Here is an 18,555-nt window from a genome sequence, read left to right as displayed (position 1 = left end):
AAGTACCTGTAGCCACTTAGAATGTTAAGAGCAGCACTGTGTGTTTAAGTTCAGCTACCTTTGTGCCCCTGCTTAGGCAAATTTAATGTCTCAGCATTTAATTATTAAAAGCAAATTGTGGTGTCAAATATCTAAATGGAAGTTCATGATTCCTACTTGTTTAGACAACCCTGCAGATCATGGGGTTTTCTGGGTCAAGATGCTTAATTTTCCATTTGATTGAGATATTGGATTCCATCTTCCCAGTCTCTCTCATAATCTTCTGTCTTACATTAATGTTGTATAATATGATAACACAATGTACTGTATCATAAATATATAGGTTTCATTTGTTATTTTGTCAGAATATTTAGATGAAAAGTAATATGAATAAAATATAGCTACATAAAGTTGGTAATATAGCAAAGGTATGTGTTCTTTAGCTATTGAAGACGTGCATGTTCCCTTATCTATTCTTTAAGAACATTTGTGTGGTCTATTTGTCAATGTAAGCCACTTTTTATTGCTAGGCTAAGGAATGTCAGTTTACAAATCTGTATTTCTGAGATTGCAACCCAGGGATTTAGCTGTGGAATGTGAAAATAACATAAGAGTTACCTCTCTAATACTACAGATTATTGATGTTTAGAATACTGATAAATACTTGGTTTCTGGCTGTATTGTGACCGTTTTAATATAGGGTTTTAATTCTAGATTTATATTATGCATTATGAGGCTCATTTAGAATTGGATGCATTTGTATCAATAGTGAAGGCATAAAATACATTGCACAAGAAAACGCTTTTATGTGTTTATTTTTAGATGCACATATCTTACGATAGCTGTTGTTCAAAATAAGCACGCACACCGAGTCTCACCATCTACGTGGGCTCGTCTACTGCATCTTACTCTCTTACTCTGCCCAACCTGATGTATGAAGGCCATACTCTGCAGATCTTTCAGGACCTCTCGCCAGTTACTCTAGCCAGACGCAGGGAGATGGCTCCGGTGACGCAGTTCCTGAGAGCCCGCAACATACGCTACAGATGGGGCTTTCCCTTCCATCTCTTCCTCTGGCATGAAGAACGCCAAATTTCTGCAAGATACCTACCAGAAGCACAGGCACTTCTCCAGCGACTGGGCATTGCCCCAGGGCCCAACCTGGCGCCTCGCAGTCATCCGGATCAGGCACTACTTCTGCTACCCCTCGGCCTCAAAGAGCTCCTAGAAGCGAATGGTCCACAGCCGGAAGACCGTCCTCCTCACACACGCCTGACTCTTAATGCTGTGTCTTTCTTTCCTCCTCGCCAGAGAAGGCAACTCTGCATAAGAGCGGGTCCCTATAGACTCCTGTAGTCCACCGGATTACCCCTTGGGCATGCATAGGAGAAATACAACAGACCCGCTCTGTCCTGTTGTTGACTTACCATAGCTTTGGTTTCCCGTTGCACTGTTTAGATGTCATAGTTTGGCTGTTTCTCTCTTTCTCCCTCTACTTGTTACAGGTTGTCCATCAAGATTGAGGCCCTTCAAGTATCCTGCCTCCTCAGGCCTCCCCGTTATTTCTGTCTAACCAACATGCAGGCCTGTTTGTTTTTATTTTTTGCTGATGTCTTATTTCTGTTTTTATCTCTTGATCGCATTTTTAAAATATTTAATTGTTCTCTATTGTTGCTTCAGGCCATACGCCTCTCTTTGTCTTATCTCTGATTGTTATATTTGGTAATTGGTACCCCAATGGTATGTCTAGTAGAGGCATTGTTATACACTCTTGTTGTTTTATTTTAATATCACACAGAACTCCTCGGGACATGCGCCTTCTACCTCCCTTGAGCCCACTGGAGACATGTTGCGTCTCCTCCCCCCCTGTTAGCACCCTCCTTCACGTCACTGGATCTATGCCGGCCAATCACGTCCCCCTTAGAGCCTCTTGCTCTCAGCTGGTCCCCAGATACTCAGAGTATCGCTCCCTTTTCCCTACCAGCTCTATAGGTGGGTGCTATGCACCACACCCAGCCTTCCCTCCTCCGTCCCTTACCATTCCTTCCATACCTGTCCCCCCCGGGTCGTCACGCTTAGCTATCTCAGCAGACTATATGCTCCAAGCTATCCAGCATCTGTGTCTCTCATTTAATCCTCCACCACAAACCTTCTCATGACTCTTCGCCTTATATCCTACAACGTAAAGGGACTTGACTCCCCCCAAAAATGAGGCAAACTCTACACATCTCTGCAGGCCCTTAAAGGAGATCTAATTTTCCTTCAGGAAACTCACTTTGTCAAGCATTTACACCCAGAACTAAAGTCCAAACGTTTTCCTCTCACTTTCCATACATGCGACTATACTCAGAAGAGACGCGGGGTAGCTATACTATTTGCACGCCACCTTAATTTTGAACTACAGGATACACATAGCAACAAGGAAGGTAGATTCCTCATCCTGGTAGGCAAGTTGAATAATCTGCCCTGCACCTTGGTCAATATTTATGCCCCTAACCAAGACCAGCATAAATTCTTTAAACGTTTAGGCACTTTACTATCTCGGGTTCGTAGGGGGGAACTGATAGTCACTGGAGATTTTAATGTGGTCCTCACTCCCTCCTTGGATAGATCCACTGCCCCGAATATCTCGCCCGACAGGAGAGACAGGTTGAACTCTAGGGCTCTACAAGATTTTTTAAAGTTGCATATCCTGTATGATTCGTGGCGCATTTCTGATCCCCTAGCCTGGGACTACTCCTTTTATTCCCCTGTACATAACACATACTCCAGAATCGACATGATCCTGCTCGGCCATTACCTCACACTTAAACTCCTTAACTCACACATTCACCCAATCATTTGGTTGGATCATGCCCCGATTTCCTCTGACCTGTCCTCACTGGCTCTGCGACTCTCCTCCTTTACGTGGAGGATTAACGAATCCCTGCTTCACGATAGTAACATGGTGGCCCACCTCAACTCCCTTTTAGAAGAATACTTTGAAACTAATGATACCCCAGATATCTCACCCACAACTCTATGGAATGCTCATAAAGCTGTTATCAGAGGGCATCTTTTAGCCCTGGTCTCTAGTGCTAGGAAAGAGAGACTCACTAAAACGATTCAGCTCACCAACTCCCTGCAACATATAGAAACACAGCATAAGGCCAACCCTGTTCCCACAATCCTCCAACAGATTATTAAAATACGAGGTGAGCTTAACCTCCTGTTGTCACATCAAGTGGCCAATAAGTTGAAATGGTTAAATCAACATTACTATGAAAAGGGAGATAAGGCAGACAAAATTTTAGCCACTCGACTTTGTACCAAAATTTCTGCTCGTAACCTCCTGGCCATTAGGGACTCTTCCGGGGTTTTGGTGTATGACCCAAAAATGATTTGTGCTGCTTTCCAAAAATATTATCTAAAATGATATAATCTTCCACAACCTTCTAGCGAAACAGCCTGCCAGAAGCAAAAAGATTGTATAGAATTTTTTTGGGCAAATGCCCATCTTCCTAAATTGTCCCGGCGTGCGGCTGCCAGTCTTAGTGAGTGTATTACCTCACAGGAAGTTGAACAGGTGGTAAAGGCGCAGAAAGCCGACAAAGCACCTGGACCTGATGGGTTCTCGGCGGCTTATTATAAAAGGTTTGCCATCCAGTTAGTCCCCCGTCTGTGCACCCTTCATTCACATCAGTCCCTGCCCCATTGGAGCTTACAGTCTAAATTCCCTAACATACACACAGACAAAGAGAGACTAGGGTCAATTTTGATAGCAGCCAATTAACCTACTAGTATGTTTTTGGAGTGTGGAAGGAAACTGGAGCACCCGGAGGAAACCCACGCAAACACAGGGAGAACATACAAACTCCACACAGATAAGGCCATGGTCGGGAATAGAACTTATGACCCCAGCGCTGTGAGGCAGAAGTGCTAACCACTAAGCCACCGTGCTGCCCTCTTACTTAACCTCCCTCCCCATGATTGTCATGACATCACCTCCTAATTTCATTTTAGGTGGCAAAAGAAAAAGTTAAAATACCTGGGGATCTACATCACCACCACCTATGAGTCCCTCTACCAGGAGAATTACCCAGCTCTCTTCCTCAAACTTAAATCTGACATCTTCTCCTGGAGACCTCTAATTATCTCGTGGCTGGGCAGGATCATCGACGTTAAAATGTCTGTTCTCCCCCCACTCCTCTATCTATTCCAGACACTCCCTGTTAGGGTCCCCATCTCTGAATTAATTACTATGCAGCGACACTTAGTTAAATTTGTCTGGCGGGGTTGGGCTCCCAGGGTCCGACTAACCCAGCTTAAGAAACCTACAAAATGCGGAGGTAGGGGCTTTCCGGATTTGAAAGCATATTACTGGGCAGCCCACCTCAGTTCCATTGTCATCTCCTTTGCTCCTCTGACCTCTCACGCATGGGCAGCTTACCTCTCCCTACCAAACCTATCTAGTATCTGGGACCTGCCTAAGCAGTCTAGGCTTGCACGGATCAAGAGATTCCCTACCCTCCTTTTTGCTGCCCGGACCTGGGAGACCTGTAAAAGCCACCTCTCTGTGTCCTCAACTTCATTGAATATCATGCCCTTATGGCTCAACCCTGCCTTCCCCCCAGGTGGAATTCGGTCCTTCTTTCTATCATGGACCGGCGCGGGTATCCGATTTGCCGGGGACCTCCTAGATCAAGGAGGATTTATAACCTTTGATGCTCTTCGCTCCAAATTTCCCACACTAAACCCGCCATTCTACCAATACTTTCAAATCAGGCATTTCGTTCTCTCTCTCCTGTCGGGCAACTCACCTCCATTGATATCCTCCTTTGAGTCCCTCTGTCTCTCCTCACCGCTTCGGAGAGGCATGATCTCCTCGATCTATAATCTGCTTCTACACAAATTGTTGGTCTCCGGGAGTAGCCACGAGAGAGAGTGGGAGAGAGATTGGGCTGGTACTCCTGTTATGTGAAAGTCTCAGTGTGTTCAGCATGGGGCAGAATTCCCTAGGGTGGGGGGGGAAAGCACCCCTAGGAGAAATAAACCCTGCCAATTTATTACACCAAATACCCTTGCCCAGTGGGAGTTGGGTTAATAAATAATTAAAAGTAAAAAACAGCACTTTTTCTGTGCACTACTGGTCCAAGCAAGCTCTGGGAGCCATAAACTGCTTGTGTATGCCAGCGTTTGTCACAGTGTGTGTTTAATTTTTAAAAAGTATATATTTTTTCTGTGACACTACAGTCCCAGCAGGCCCTGGATGCCCCCTGACAGGAGTATCTTTAATTGTGTCCAGCTTTAAATAGAGAACAATTATGTGAATACGTGTTTACTCTATTTGGCCTACACTTTCATGCTCCTACTCTCCTCTGTTCCACCTTTCTAAGCACAAGGAGGCGTAAGTCAGTTTTATGCATAAAGGTAATATAGACACAGTGATACTCCGTTTTGCACACATGTGCAGTACAAAAAAGCATTTTTACACTTGCATCCTACTCAAAGTGAGCAGCTGTATTTTCTAAATTGAATGCTTTTATGCTTGAAACAAAATGTAAAATGAGATAGCAATTAACAACATTTAAGGCATTTCAGTGGTTAAACAGAGACATAGTTAAAGTGCTAAAATTGCATATAACCTACATATTTTTTCATACAATTTTCCACCTGCCTATACCACCTAACAGGTGGTCTCCAGGACCAGAGGTCCTACTCCTCACACTGGAGAACCTGCAATAACCAATTGGGCCAACAATGGTAGGTGGGCAGGCCTTCAAATGGATTAATAGAAGGTCTGGGAAGGCTGGGCAGAGGGATAGGGGGGCATCTGCCCCCTCGGGCCAGTCCCATAGTGGGCTACCTTGGGCTGGGTCATTGGCCACCTGCATTTTTTTTCCTTTCCAATGTTCCTAATAGGCTGCTGAGCTGAGTCTTGCCCCCAGGCTAAAATGTGCCAGCCCTCCCCTTGATGTTGGAAATGTAAGTTTTAAGTCAAATTCTGTTATATTTCTCCTTCTTTCATGGCAATAATTTTCTATCAATTGTTAGCTTCTACTCGCCATAGGAGGTAGATATATAATGAGCAACAGCTGCCAATCCTTAGGTCACCTTTACAAGCGGCAAAGATGCACTCACTAACAACATGGTTTGTAAAGTGGATTGTTAGTCTTAGGATAAATAAGCCCGAGTGCAGATTAGAAGTTTAAAGCAAAAATTGTGATCAAATGCTATCTACAATCCCACATTGTTCCTTTGAGTCATTAAATTACCAAGTCATGTTAACCAATGGTATTGTGACCTCTATTATAGGTTTATGAGTCTTCAATGGTGACACTTGTTTATTTTTCAGTACAGTGGATTCTAATAGTACTCAGTTATATGTGTTAAGAGGAACTATAGTTTTCTGAATTAATCATACATGTAAAAAAATTATTAAAGAATGAACTTGGACATGTTTTTTAAAATCATCATAACCATGACATTTCTTATAACAGGTGAGTTTCTCCCAATTAGTTTCTGGTTTATAAAATTACAACTGAACATTTACTAGTGTACATAGCTTTTATGCATAAACATTATTTTATAGGATTTCCTAGAGCAAATTTCTTCTGAGCTGACATGTACCATTTCATACCATTCAGTTATTTTAGTCCTGTCTATTACATGTGTTGCACAACAGAATGCTTCAAAAGATGAAAAACCCTTTCATTTTCCAGACAGATAATTCAGAGGTTAGGAAAAACTTTTATATACTGACATTAATGGCTTCTAGAAAATTGCATAAAAACTGGTCTTTTAAATCATGAAGCTCCCCCTCCCCACGTACTGCTGTCAGCTGTATTTCTGTCTGCATCCCTCCCAAAGACAGCACAAGGTAGCCATTTAGTGAAAACTCAGTAATCGTTTTGTTTTAAAGGACAAGGGCTAATCACTTCTGTTTAACATTCTAGTCACATGACGAGAAACAAGAATAAATCAGTTAAACAGCAAAATGCAGAACAACTCATTTTCATGTAAAAAGGGGTGATTGCCTTTTAACGTTGTGTTTTTTTAAGCTGTTAAAGCCCAAACATCCTGGTCTATCAGTTTATGAATTATTAATAAAAAAGGGAGAGAAAAGAGGCTTTCTTTTTCTAAATGCCATCTACTAAGCCACCACAGACTGAAGTGCCTCACACTGATTCCTCATTTACATAGTCCCAGTTGGAAGCTAATGAAGACTGCTGAGCCACCTTTCAACATGCAGATAAACCTTCATGTATTTAAAAGCAGGGAATATGTGCTTGTTGCTGGCAAATTATTCATCTTAGATCTGAAGTTTTTGACACCGCCTGCGTCAGATAAACTGTCACCCAAATTGCAAACTAATTAGTGATTCAAACATTTTCGAGCTGATTGATGACAGAATAATTTACGCTTGTTTCTCAGTTTCCAGCTGGCGCGGGCTGCTGACTGGAGTCCTAATTAACGCTAGTACATCAGTCATGTTCTGCCAAGGCAGCACGTACAATTAAAAGGCAGTTTAAATGGAATATCACATTAAAGAGGCTGATAGATGTAAATGTGAGGAAACAGCGCTTTAGGAAGGAATGACAACAAAACCCACAAACCAAAACAGAATAGAAGAGTTTTTTTTTCCCCTCAAGAAATGCATATTAAAACAAACACCGCAAAAACTAAACAGATAATGAGAATCAAAACATTTCAGACATGATGATTTATTTTTGAAATAGGTCAACTTTTAACTATTTGAAACTTTATTTCAGTACTTTATCCCCTTCGTTAGCTTTTCTAACCCCTGTGCTGAGCACATTTGGACACATTACGTATTTATTTAATAAGTCTAAGAACAAGAGGTGCTGAAATTTCCAAATGCACATAACACAAACAAACTAGATTAGACAAAGTGGTTAAACTGGTGAACTGGAAAGGGGTCTGCCTTTTTTGCAGAAATTCAGACAAAGTGGGAGTTATCCCATGCGAGTTTTGGAAATTCTTGCAGGTTGCCATTTTCTGACCTCCACGGACTGAGCTAAGGGTGCGCGTAGAGAACTTACCGTTTATGAACACATGCAATATCTATACTTTTCAAACTAAGGGGCACATTTATCAAGCATCAGCAAAACTGAAAAATAGTTATCAATCCTTATCGCATGCATAAGGATTGAACTATTTCTCAAATTTATGAAAAACGTATCACAGAAACAGCAGTTCCGAAAAAACTGCTGTTTCTGTGATAAAAAAAAATCATAGTTACCCCCCTCTTCGGGACGTGGTGTCTCAGGATCTCCTACTGGTCATCTTCGTTCCTCTTCTTCTTTCAATTGCGCATGTGCAGTTCGAAGATACCTGCTCTGTCTCTGCAACTATTGTTGCAGAGAGAGAGAGCTGTGAGTGACAGGGAGGGAACATGTGATCCCTCCACACATGCGCTGTCCAGCTCTGCTCTTCGGAGCAGAGCTGACAGCATTACATTACGTACATTAACATGACAAGTTACCGAAAAAAAATGTTTTTTGGGACTTGTTAGATTGCGGCCAGGAGCAGTCACCATACTGTTGAATGGTGACTGTTCACAAAAAATGATCAGGAGTGCAAAGCAGCAGATATCCAAGATATCTGCTGCGATGCACCTTTTAATAAATTTGCGGAGGGCACATCGGGACCTGATTTCCACGGTAAGCGCACGATAGTGCACTACCATGATTTCTTAAATATGCCCCTAGTTCTTGAAAACCTCTTTAGCAAATTACCCCATGTTACAAAGTCTTGGGGAATGGACATAAGTAGAGAAATCACTGTAGAAGACTGGAGAAAAGTCTTCCAAATTACACATACCTGTTCCATTAGTTCTTTAGCTGTGGATACCTATTATAATATTTTAGCCCGCTGAAATAGTCATTCAAGTTTCCTTAAAAAAAATATTCAGGGACCTCTGGTGATTGTTGGAGATGTCTCAATGAAATAGGGAGTTACATACATATCTGGTGGGATTGTCCAAAGTTAAAACTATTCTGGTCACAGGTAGTCACACTTACCAAAATTATTTTAAACTGTCAAGTCCCTATGGACACAGGTTTTTGGCTTCTGAACTTATTTAAAATCCCCATTTGCAAATACAAGAAATCACTATTAAGTAACCTCAGCAATGCTTCAAAGGCTCTAATCCCGGTGTATAGGAAATGCCCCAGTCCCATATCACTGGTTCACACAGATGGAATATTATATGGCCACGGATGAGCTCATTTCATCCACGAATGACAAATCATTTGAATTCATACCACATGGCTCCAATGGTTGGAATTTAAAAATATAAATTGTTATAAAACACTCATTTTTGAGACTGGTGCCAGACATTAAGTTCCTGTCTTGTGGTTGCTTGACCAGTGCCCTTACTGCCTCTTCTTTTCCATCATATATGTACTGTTATACTTGGACCCTCTCAGGTTGTTGCTCATCATTTGTCTCATAACGATCCTCCCATTCCACCATCCCTTCCCTTGTTTTTCCCCTTTTTTTTCAATTCCTCCTTAGTTGTTCCTCTCTTTTTCCACATGATTTTATAATATGTCACTTATTGTAATGCTTTGGTAAGATTGGAAGTCTTTTGTAAAAATTGCTGATGTTTATTATCCTGTTTTCCTTTGCATAATTTCAATAAAATGAGTTTAAACAAAGAAAAAATGACACAGTCTAAAAAGACTAATTTATTAAAATGCATACATAAAATTCAATCTATCTTAATAACAATGAATAAGCTAAAATGTGTGCATTTCTTAGATAAATATAAATATAAACTTGCTGCAGCTGTTACACTTCAATTTAGCTTATCTAGCTTTATAATGGATGCAAGAGAGTTGGACTGTGCCCATGTATCCAAAAGTGCTGATTCCCCAAGAAACGTGGTTTAACAAACATAACAATAGATATTAGATTTGGTTCATAAGCATTAAAGTTTGCCAACACCATTCTGGCAGAGTGGACGCCGCACATGAGGTTACATGGATGGATCTAATGTCTATTACTACCCGAGGAAAGATTCTATGGAAAGCCAACAAATAATGCAGTACAATTGGTCTCACAGAATTCCCTCACTAGCAACTGGGTCTGGAAACAAATACCTCTTCACAATAATTCCTGTGTCTGGAGGTAGCTCAAGCTGCATTCAATTTTATGTTGGCTCGAAACAGGACTAAGTCTAGTATCTTACAGGTGGTTCCAAATAGGAGATTGAGTTTCCATGTACACCAGTGATGTATGATTTGATTCAAAGTTTTTCCTATGATATTAGATGCACAAACTGGTTTGACAGCAATAAAGAACCAAAAGTGTCATTTTGAGCATATGTCAGAGTTATGATAAATGGAGCATTTTCTACTTGGTCAAATGTTTAAGAAGTGTACCTCAAGGTTCCGTGCTGGGGCCACTTCCTTTTAATACATTTATTAATGACCTTGGTGATGGTTTAGAGAGCAAAGTTTCAGTTTTTGCAGATGACACTAAACATTGTAAGGTAATAAAATTAGATCAAGATGTAGTTTCTTTACAGAGGGACTTGAATAAACCCGAGACTTGGGTGGCCAAATGGAACATAGATAAATGTAAGGTTATGCATTTAAGGATCAAAAACAGTGTTCGATAAAGGGTTAGACAAATTTTTAGCAAAAAAGAGTATCCAGGGTTATGACCGCTAATTAAAATGAAGGATAGCAGTGGATTCAAGGAGAAATAGGACTACAATATTAGATCAGTAGGTATACCCCCCAATTTAAACAGATTAATGGTTGCTTCATCTGGATCAATTTCAAATATAAGAGAGGGATCACAGGAGATCCAAAATAGGTTGAACATGATGGACTGGTGTCCTTTTTTTCAACCTCATCAACTATGTTACTAGACAAATTCCAAAGGCCTATGAGAAATTAAAATCTGATCTTGATAACTTTGAAAAACAGATTATTCTTAAGAAGAAGAATAAATTTACTCGAGATCAAAAAGATTATGCCTCTAAACAGGTCTTTAGCAGAGCTGGTTGGAAATCACGAAAATCTCAAATATCAACCTCTGCTAGTGATTCAGAATCTTTGGAGGAGAATAACTCACTGAGTTCAATATCTAGTAGAGACTCCACCCACTTTGATTTTTTAGGGAAATACCCTTTGTCCTTAAACAAGGGCAATACGTACCCAAAAAGATATGGAGGGGGGGCAAAAAATTGGAGAAAAAAAACAGACATTCAGGAAGGTTTGACCTATCGTCGGAGTCAAAGGAAACACAAGACTTAGGGCTAGATTTACTAAGCTGCGGGTTTGAAAAAGTGGGGATGTTGCCTATAGCAACCAATCAGATTCTAGCTTTCATTTATTTAGTACCTTCTACAAAATGACAGCTAGAATCTGATTGGTTGCTATAGGCAACATTCCCACTTTTTCAAACCCGCAGCTTAGTAAATCTAGCCCTTAGACTCTAATCTTAGGATCATTAATTTAACGGACAAAATACTTCAGCCACAGCATATCAGCCTTCTGAGTAAGGGTTTATCTTTTACACCCACCCGCAGTATGGATCCATTTGAGTGGGAGAAAGATTTGAATTTATTCATCAGAAAATTATTTCTCAAAAAATTTTACAAATCTAAAAAACAAGAACAAGTGGACATCACAAATGTATGTTCGGGGACACAATTTTCTTTATCTCAAACAAGTGACAGCATTAATATTCTTAATCCTAATACCAATTTAGATTCTTGTGAAGAGCAACAGGCTCTAAAGATCCTGGTGGGTCTCCAAGGTGACATCACAGATGTAGGATATGAGGATACCTCTAGGCATTACTTTAAGAAAAAATCTTCTTTCTTTCCAGATATTTCTATTTCTCCACAAATCAAAGTATATTCTGAGCTGGTATCGAAAGATCTTGATCAATTTTTCCGAAAAAACTGCAAAAAGAATTACCTTAACAACTTGAGCTCTTCAGATTTTAAAACTCTAAAAGAAATTAAAAACTGGAAAAATATTATAATCAAACCCTCATATAAGAGGGGCAATATTGTTTTATGGCCTCAAGACAAATATATGGCGGAAATCTTTCGCCAACTTAACAATACACAATGTTACCAATGTTTAATATTCAATCCCACCTCTAATTTTTTGAGTTCATACTCAAAAATAATTAAAACTGCATTTCAGAATGGTATTATCTCCCAATCAGAACACGATTTCCTGGAAGTGATAAATCCCAAGATACCCACATTCTATATCTTGCCTAAGATACATAAAAACGAAACCAACCCACCAGGAAGGCCCATTATTTCTGGGATTGGGAGTTTAACAGAGAATGCCAGTATTTTTGTTGATCATTTCTTGAGACCTTATGTAGTGAGTTTACCCTCATACACCAGGGATACTCTTGATGTCCTATTCAAGATACAGGACATTACAGTTGGTCCCAATGTAAAACTGGCATCTCTTGATGTAAAGTCACTATATACCAACATCGGACACAAACAAGGCCTTGATGTGGCCCGTTACTATCTTAGTATGGATCTTAATATGGATAGGAATGAATTTGTTCTGAGACTCCTCCATTTTGTTCTGAGCAAAAACTATTTTGCTTTCAATGAGGGTTTCTATTTGCAGATCAAAGGAACTGCGATGGGGACAGTTTGTTCCCCATTGTATGCTAACCTCTTTTTAGGATGGTGGGAACAAGAATACGTCTTTACAGACATAAATTAAAAATACACCAGTAATGTCATCATGTGGCTCAGATACATAGATGACATCTTCATCCTGTGGGATGGAGATGTTGATCATTTTGATACCTTCATCATGACACTTAATGACAATGATCTTAATTTAAAACTGACCTCAGAAATTAATACACTAACAATTAATTTTTTGGACCTTACGATTTCTAAAACTGAAGATGGCAGTCTAAGGATTGATATATACCGGAAAAAATTGCCACTAATACTATATTGCACAATCATAGTGCTCATTTTCCACCTGTGGTACGGGGTATCCCCAAAGGGGAACTCCTTAGAGTTAAGAGGAACTGTTCAGAGAAATCCACCTATGAAAAAAGAGCTAGCAAATTAACAGCCAGACTCAAAAATAGGGAATATAGCAATAAAACCCTTAAAAATACTCTTAAAACTGTGTCCAAAATAGACAGGGAATCATTAATTTATCCGAAAAACAACTCGGATAACAAAACCCCTAAGATCCGTATGGTGGGTACTTTCTGTACCGAGTGGCGACACCTCCAGGATATTTTCCAGAAACACTGGCATGTCCTACTTTCCGATAAAGATCTGGAATATGAGCTGGATAAATATATCTCTTTGTCACTCACCGGACTGTGAGTGCTACTTCCCGGACATTTAGGAACCGTGGCCGTCCTCCATCCTGAGGGACTGCGCATGCGCAGCCCTTTCTAATCCTTCAGTGTATGTTCCTTTAACTTAATTGGCAGATCAGGCAACACTCCCTATATTAAGCACCTGTGGTCAACACCACGTTGCCTGATCTTGGAGTCTCATTCCCCATGAGTCTCTGAAGGTGTTCCTGTGTTTCCTCGTTTATTCAGCGCTGCTGATTCCTGTGGTTTCCAAACCACTTCTACCTCTGTGGTTTCCAAACCACTTCTACTACTGTGGTTCCCATACCACTTCTACCCTTCTGTGTATCATCGTGACTGTTAGCTGATTCCTATCCGCTGCCTCCGTGCACTACAGTCTTCTAACCACTTCAACTCTACCATATATTATTGTGACTGTTAGCTGATTCCTATCGCTGCCTCCGTGCACTACAGTCTTCAATCCACATCCACTCACCTGTTCATCATCGTGACTGTTAGCTGATTCCTATCCGCTGCCTCCGTGCACTACAGTCTTCAACCTGCAACTCGTCTGTGTTTCATCGTGACTGTTAGCTGATTCCTATCCGCTGCCTCCGTGCACTACAGTCTTCAACCTGCAACTCGTCTGTGTTTCATCGTGACTGTTTAGCTGATTCCTATCCGCTGCCTCTGTGCGCTTCAGTCTTCAGTTCATCTCAACTCTCCCGTGTTTCCTCGAGACTGCTGCCACTATTGCTATCCGCTACTCTCCGTGATCAACAGTTCCAGTTTAACTCTGCTCTCCCGTGTCCCATCGTTACTGCACCTGCTGGTTGCTATTGGCTATCTCCGTGTGTCCGCAGAGACCTGCTGCTGCTACTCCTCAGCTCTACTCATCCATCTACTGCTGATCCGCTCTCCACGCTTTCCTGTGTTCCCGCTGGTCTCTACCCGCCTGTCAGCATTGGATTCGTGTCTCTCTACTTACCCCTCTGCTAGACCATCGCCATTCTCCAGGGTCCTCCAGGAGTCCAGTTCCACGCTCTACTGATTCCTGTATATTTGTTTCCCTGCTGGTCTACCTACCTGTGCGCTGCACCTACTAGACCACCGCTTCACCCATCCAGGGACTTTGCATCCTGCCGGCCTCCTGCCGTTCAGGTATCTCTGCACTCCTGTCTGACTGCCTGCTTCTGAACCATGGTATGCATACTTCTCATTGACTGTGCTGGTGTATTGCATATCTTGCTGGACTGTGTTGGTTCTCCTCTGGAGTTTGCTATCCGCTGAGTCTATTGCCATCATTGACTGTGTTATCTCGTGCCGGATTACTTCAAGAGACTTTCTATTATGGCAGTGCTGTTCAGTCATATATATATATATATTGTGCATATTACTGTGGATCAAGTTTAAGGTGCCCGTGTCTATCTTGTGTTGCAGTCTCTCCCCGTGCACCTCCTCACATATATATTCAGTGGTTCAACTTGCTAGTGGCAGACCACTGATCCCTGTTTCCAGTATCACCTGTTCCAGTATCCTCTCACATAGCAGTGGTACAACTTGCTAAACGCAGACCACTGACTCCCCGGATACCTCCACTTGGATTCCATTCCTTCACTCAGACAGCGGTACAACTTGCTATCCGCAGACCGCTGACTCTCATCACCTCCTCGTTTCTGTTGGACATTCCTCCTCACTATAGCAGTGGTACAACTTGCTACCGCAGACCACTGACTACCTTCACGTGTCCTTTGTCCATACAGTTCCTCGTGTATTATTACCTCCATATTGCCAGTGCTGCTAGTCATAGACTTTCCTGAGCATCTCATCATCTGCTATTTCCTGTTCCGTGATCACCCTGCTACCAGAGTACCATATTACCACCTATACTGCTCTGGTAAGCCTATCACCTGGTGATCCCTGGGTAAAGACTCCTAGTGCCCGTGACACTCTTTTAGCTGGAGAAGGTCAAGGAGTTTGAAGGACATATTAGTCTATAGCCACCTACAAAAAAAACAAACTAACACATAATAGACCGAAGGGCTTTTTTAAGTGCGGCACCTGTAATTTTTGCCTATTACAAATTTAACAAAATCTGGCATATTGAAGAATTCCTCAACTGTAACTCTGTAGGCATTATTTATTGCCTGTCCTGCCCTTGTCCCAAATTGTACATCGGGATGACTACTCGAACCCTCAAAAAAAGAGTGTCCGAACATATCTATAATATAAAAAATGGGATCAGAGACCAGAGGATTTTTAAAACCATCACCACAGTGGCCAAGCACTTTATGACCCATCATGATAGCAATCTCAAATTATTGAAGGTGTTTGCAATGGAAAAGATCTTCCTGGGAATTCGAGGAGGAGACATCCAAAGGGAACTCCTTAAAAGGGAGACCAAAAAGATCTTTATAATGGGATCCATGGTGCCATGTGGTTTGAATGACTATAATAGCTACAAGTCATTCTTATGATCCTCTTTACATTTACATATTTCCTTATATACATTCCTCTCCTCTTGGTATGCATTCCAGTCAATATGTATATATACTATACTATTGACATTATATAGGGAATGCCATCCAGTCCATAATAATATAGTGCAGTGGTTCCCAAACTTTCTCAGCTCGAGGCACCCTTAGGGTCACCATAATTTTTCCAAGGCACCCCTAAGCAAAAATAATTAACGGGTAGTCCCGTTTTTTAAGTAGTTGGGTCAAAATGACGTAAGATGTATTTAGACCCCTTCACCATCACATTGTGCCCCTTTATCATATCACTCTGTGTCCCCCTCTTCGCCATCTCACTCTAACCCCCCTTCAGCGTCTCTCTCAGTCCCCCTCCTTCAGCGTCTCTCTCGGTCCCCCTCCTTCAGCGTCTCTCTCTGTCCCCCTCCTTTAGTGTCTCTCTGCCCTCCTCCTTCAGCGTCTCTGTCCCCCTCCTTCAGCGTCTCTCTCTGCCCTCCTCCTTCAGCGTCTCTCTGTCCCCCTCCTTCAGCGTCTCTCTGCCCTCCTCCTTCAGCGTCTCTCTCTGTCCCCCTCCTTCAGTGTCTCTCTCTGTCCCCCTCCTTTAGTGTCTCTCTATCCCCCTCCTTCAGCGTCTCTCTGCCCTACTCCTTCAGTGTCTCTCTCTGCCCTCCTCCTTCAGTGTCTCTCTCTGCCCTCCTCCTCCAGTGCCTCTCTGTCCCCCTCCTTCAGTGTCTCTCTCTGTCCCCCTCCTTCAGTGTCTCTCTCTGTCCCCCTCCTTCAGAGTCTCTCTCTGTCCCCCTCCTTCAGTCTCTCTCGGTCCCCCTCCTTCAGTGTCTCTCTCTGTCCCCCTCCTTTAGTGTCTCTCTGCCCTCCTCCTTCAGCGTCTCTGTCCCCCTCCTTCAGCGTCTCTCTCTGCCGTCCTCCTTCAGCGTCTCTCTGTGCCCCTCCTTCAGCGTCTCTCTGCCCTCCTCCTTCAGCGTCTCTCTCTGTCCCCCTCCTTCAGTGTCTCTCTCTGTCCCCCTCCTTTAGTGTCTCTCTATCCCCCTCCTTCAGCGTCTCTCTGCCCTACTCCTTCAGTGTCTCTCTCTGCCCTCCTCCTTCAGTGTCTCTCTCTGCCCTCCTCCTTCAGTGTCTCTCTCTGTCCCCCTCCTTCAGTGTCTCTCTCTGTCCCCCTCCTTCAGAGTCTCTCTCTGTCCCCCTCCTTCAGTGTCTCTCTGTCCCCCTCCTTCAGCGTCTCTGTCCCCCTCCTTCAGCCTGTCTCTCTGTCCCCCTCCTTCAGCCTGTCGCTCTGTGCCCCCTTCAGCCTCTGTGTCCCCCTTCAGCGTCTCTGTCCCCCTTCAGTGTCTCTCTGTCCCCTTCAGCCTGTGTTCCCCTTCAGCCTCTCTCTGTCCCCTTCAGCCTCTCTGTGTCCCCCTTCAGTGTCTCTCTGTCCCCTTCAGCCTGTGTTCCTCTTTAGCCTCTCTCTGTCCCCCTTCAGCCTCTCTGTGTCTCCCTTCAGCCTCTCTCTGTCCCCTTCAGTGTCTCTCTGTGCCCTTCAGCCTCTCTCTGTCCCCTTCAGCCTCTCTCTGTCCCCTTCAGCCTCTCTCTGTCCTCTTCAGCCTCTCTCTGTCCCCTTCAGCGTCTCTCTGTGCCCTTCAGCCTCTCTCTGTCCCCTTCAGCCTCTTTCTGTCTCCTTCAGCGTCTCTCTGTCCCCTTCAGCGTCTCTCTGTCCACTTCAGCGTCTATCTGTCCCCTTCAGCGTCTATCTGTCCCCTTCAGCCTCTCTCTGTCCCCTTCAGTGTCTCTCTGCCCCCTTCAGCGTCTCTCTGTCCCCTTCAGCCTCTCTCTGTCCCCTTCAGCCTCTATCTGTCCCCTTCAGCCTCTCTCTGTCCCTTTCAGCGTTTATCTGTCCCCTTCAGCGTCTATCTGTCCCCTTCAGCCTCTCTCTGTCCCCTTCAGCGTCTCTCTGTCCCCTTCAGCGTCTCTCTGTCCCCTTCAGCGTCTATCTGTCCCCTTCAGCGTCTATCTGTCCCCTTCAGCCTCTCTCTGTCCCCTTCAGCCTCTATCTGTCCCCTTCAGCATCTATCTGTCCCCTTCAGCGTCTATCTGTCCCCTTCAGCGTCTCTCTGTCCCCTTCAGCGTCTCTCTGTCCCCTTCAGCGTCTCTCTGTCCCCTTCAGCGTCTATCTGTCCCCTTCAGCCTCTCTCTGTCCCCTTCAGCGTCTATCTGTCCCCTTCAGCGTCTCTCTGTCCCCTTCAGCGTCTCTCTGTCCCCTTCAGCGTCTATCTGTCTCCTTCAGCCTCTCTCTGTCCCCTTCAGCGTCTCTCTGTCCCCTTCAGCGTCTATCTGTCCCCTTCAGCCTCTCTCTGTCCCCTTCAGCGTCTATCTGTCCCCTTCAGCGTCTCTCTGTCCCCTTCACCTACCTTCTTCCCTGACGTCTTCTCTGCTGCTGCTCACTGAGACTGCCGGACATGATGAGGTCACGCCCCCGGCAGTCAGTGAGGAGAAGGATCCGGCGCTGGATGATGGGTAAGTTGTTTTTTTTTTTGTTTGTTTTTTCTATTTTCTTTTTTTTTTCTAGGCGATCGCGGCACCCCTGTGACAGCGCCCGCGGCGCACAGTTTGGGAACCGCCGATATAGTGTATTATCTGTATCAGCAGCGAATTTATATCTGTATAATAACCCCTTATCGATGTTTTTGAATGGGAATCAGTTTCCATTCATCTGTTTTCTCCGCATATGTTTTAGCAATACAATACGCAGCCTATTAAACCTGTGTCAGCAGCGTATTTCAAATCT

Source organism: Mixophyes fleayi, chromosome 1 (genome assembly GCF_038048845.1).
Source record: "Mixophyes fleayi isolate aMixFle1 chromosome 1, aMixFle1.hap1, whole genome shotgun sequence".
Lineage (NCBI taxonomy): Eukaryota > Metazoa > Chordata > Amphibia > Anura > Limnodynastidae > Mixophyes > Mixophyes fleayi.
Note: the sequence above shows the minus strand (reverse complement) of the source record.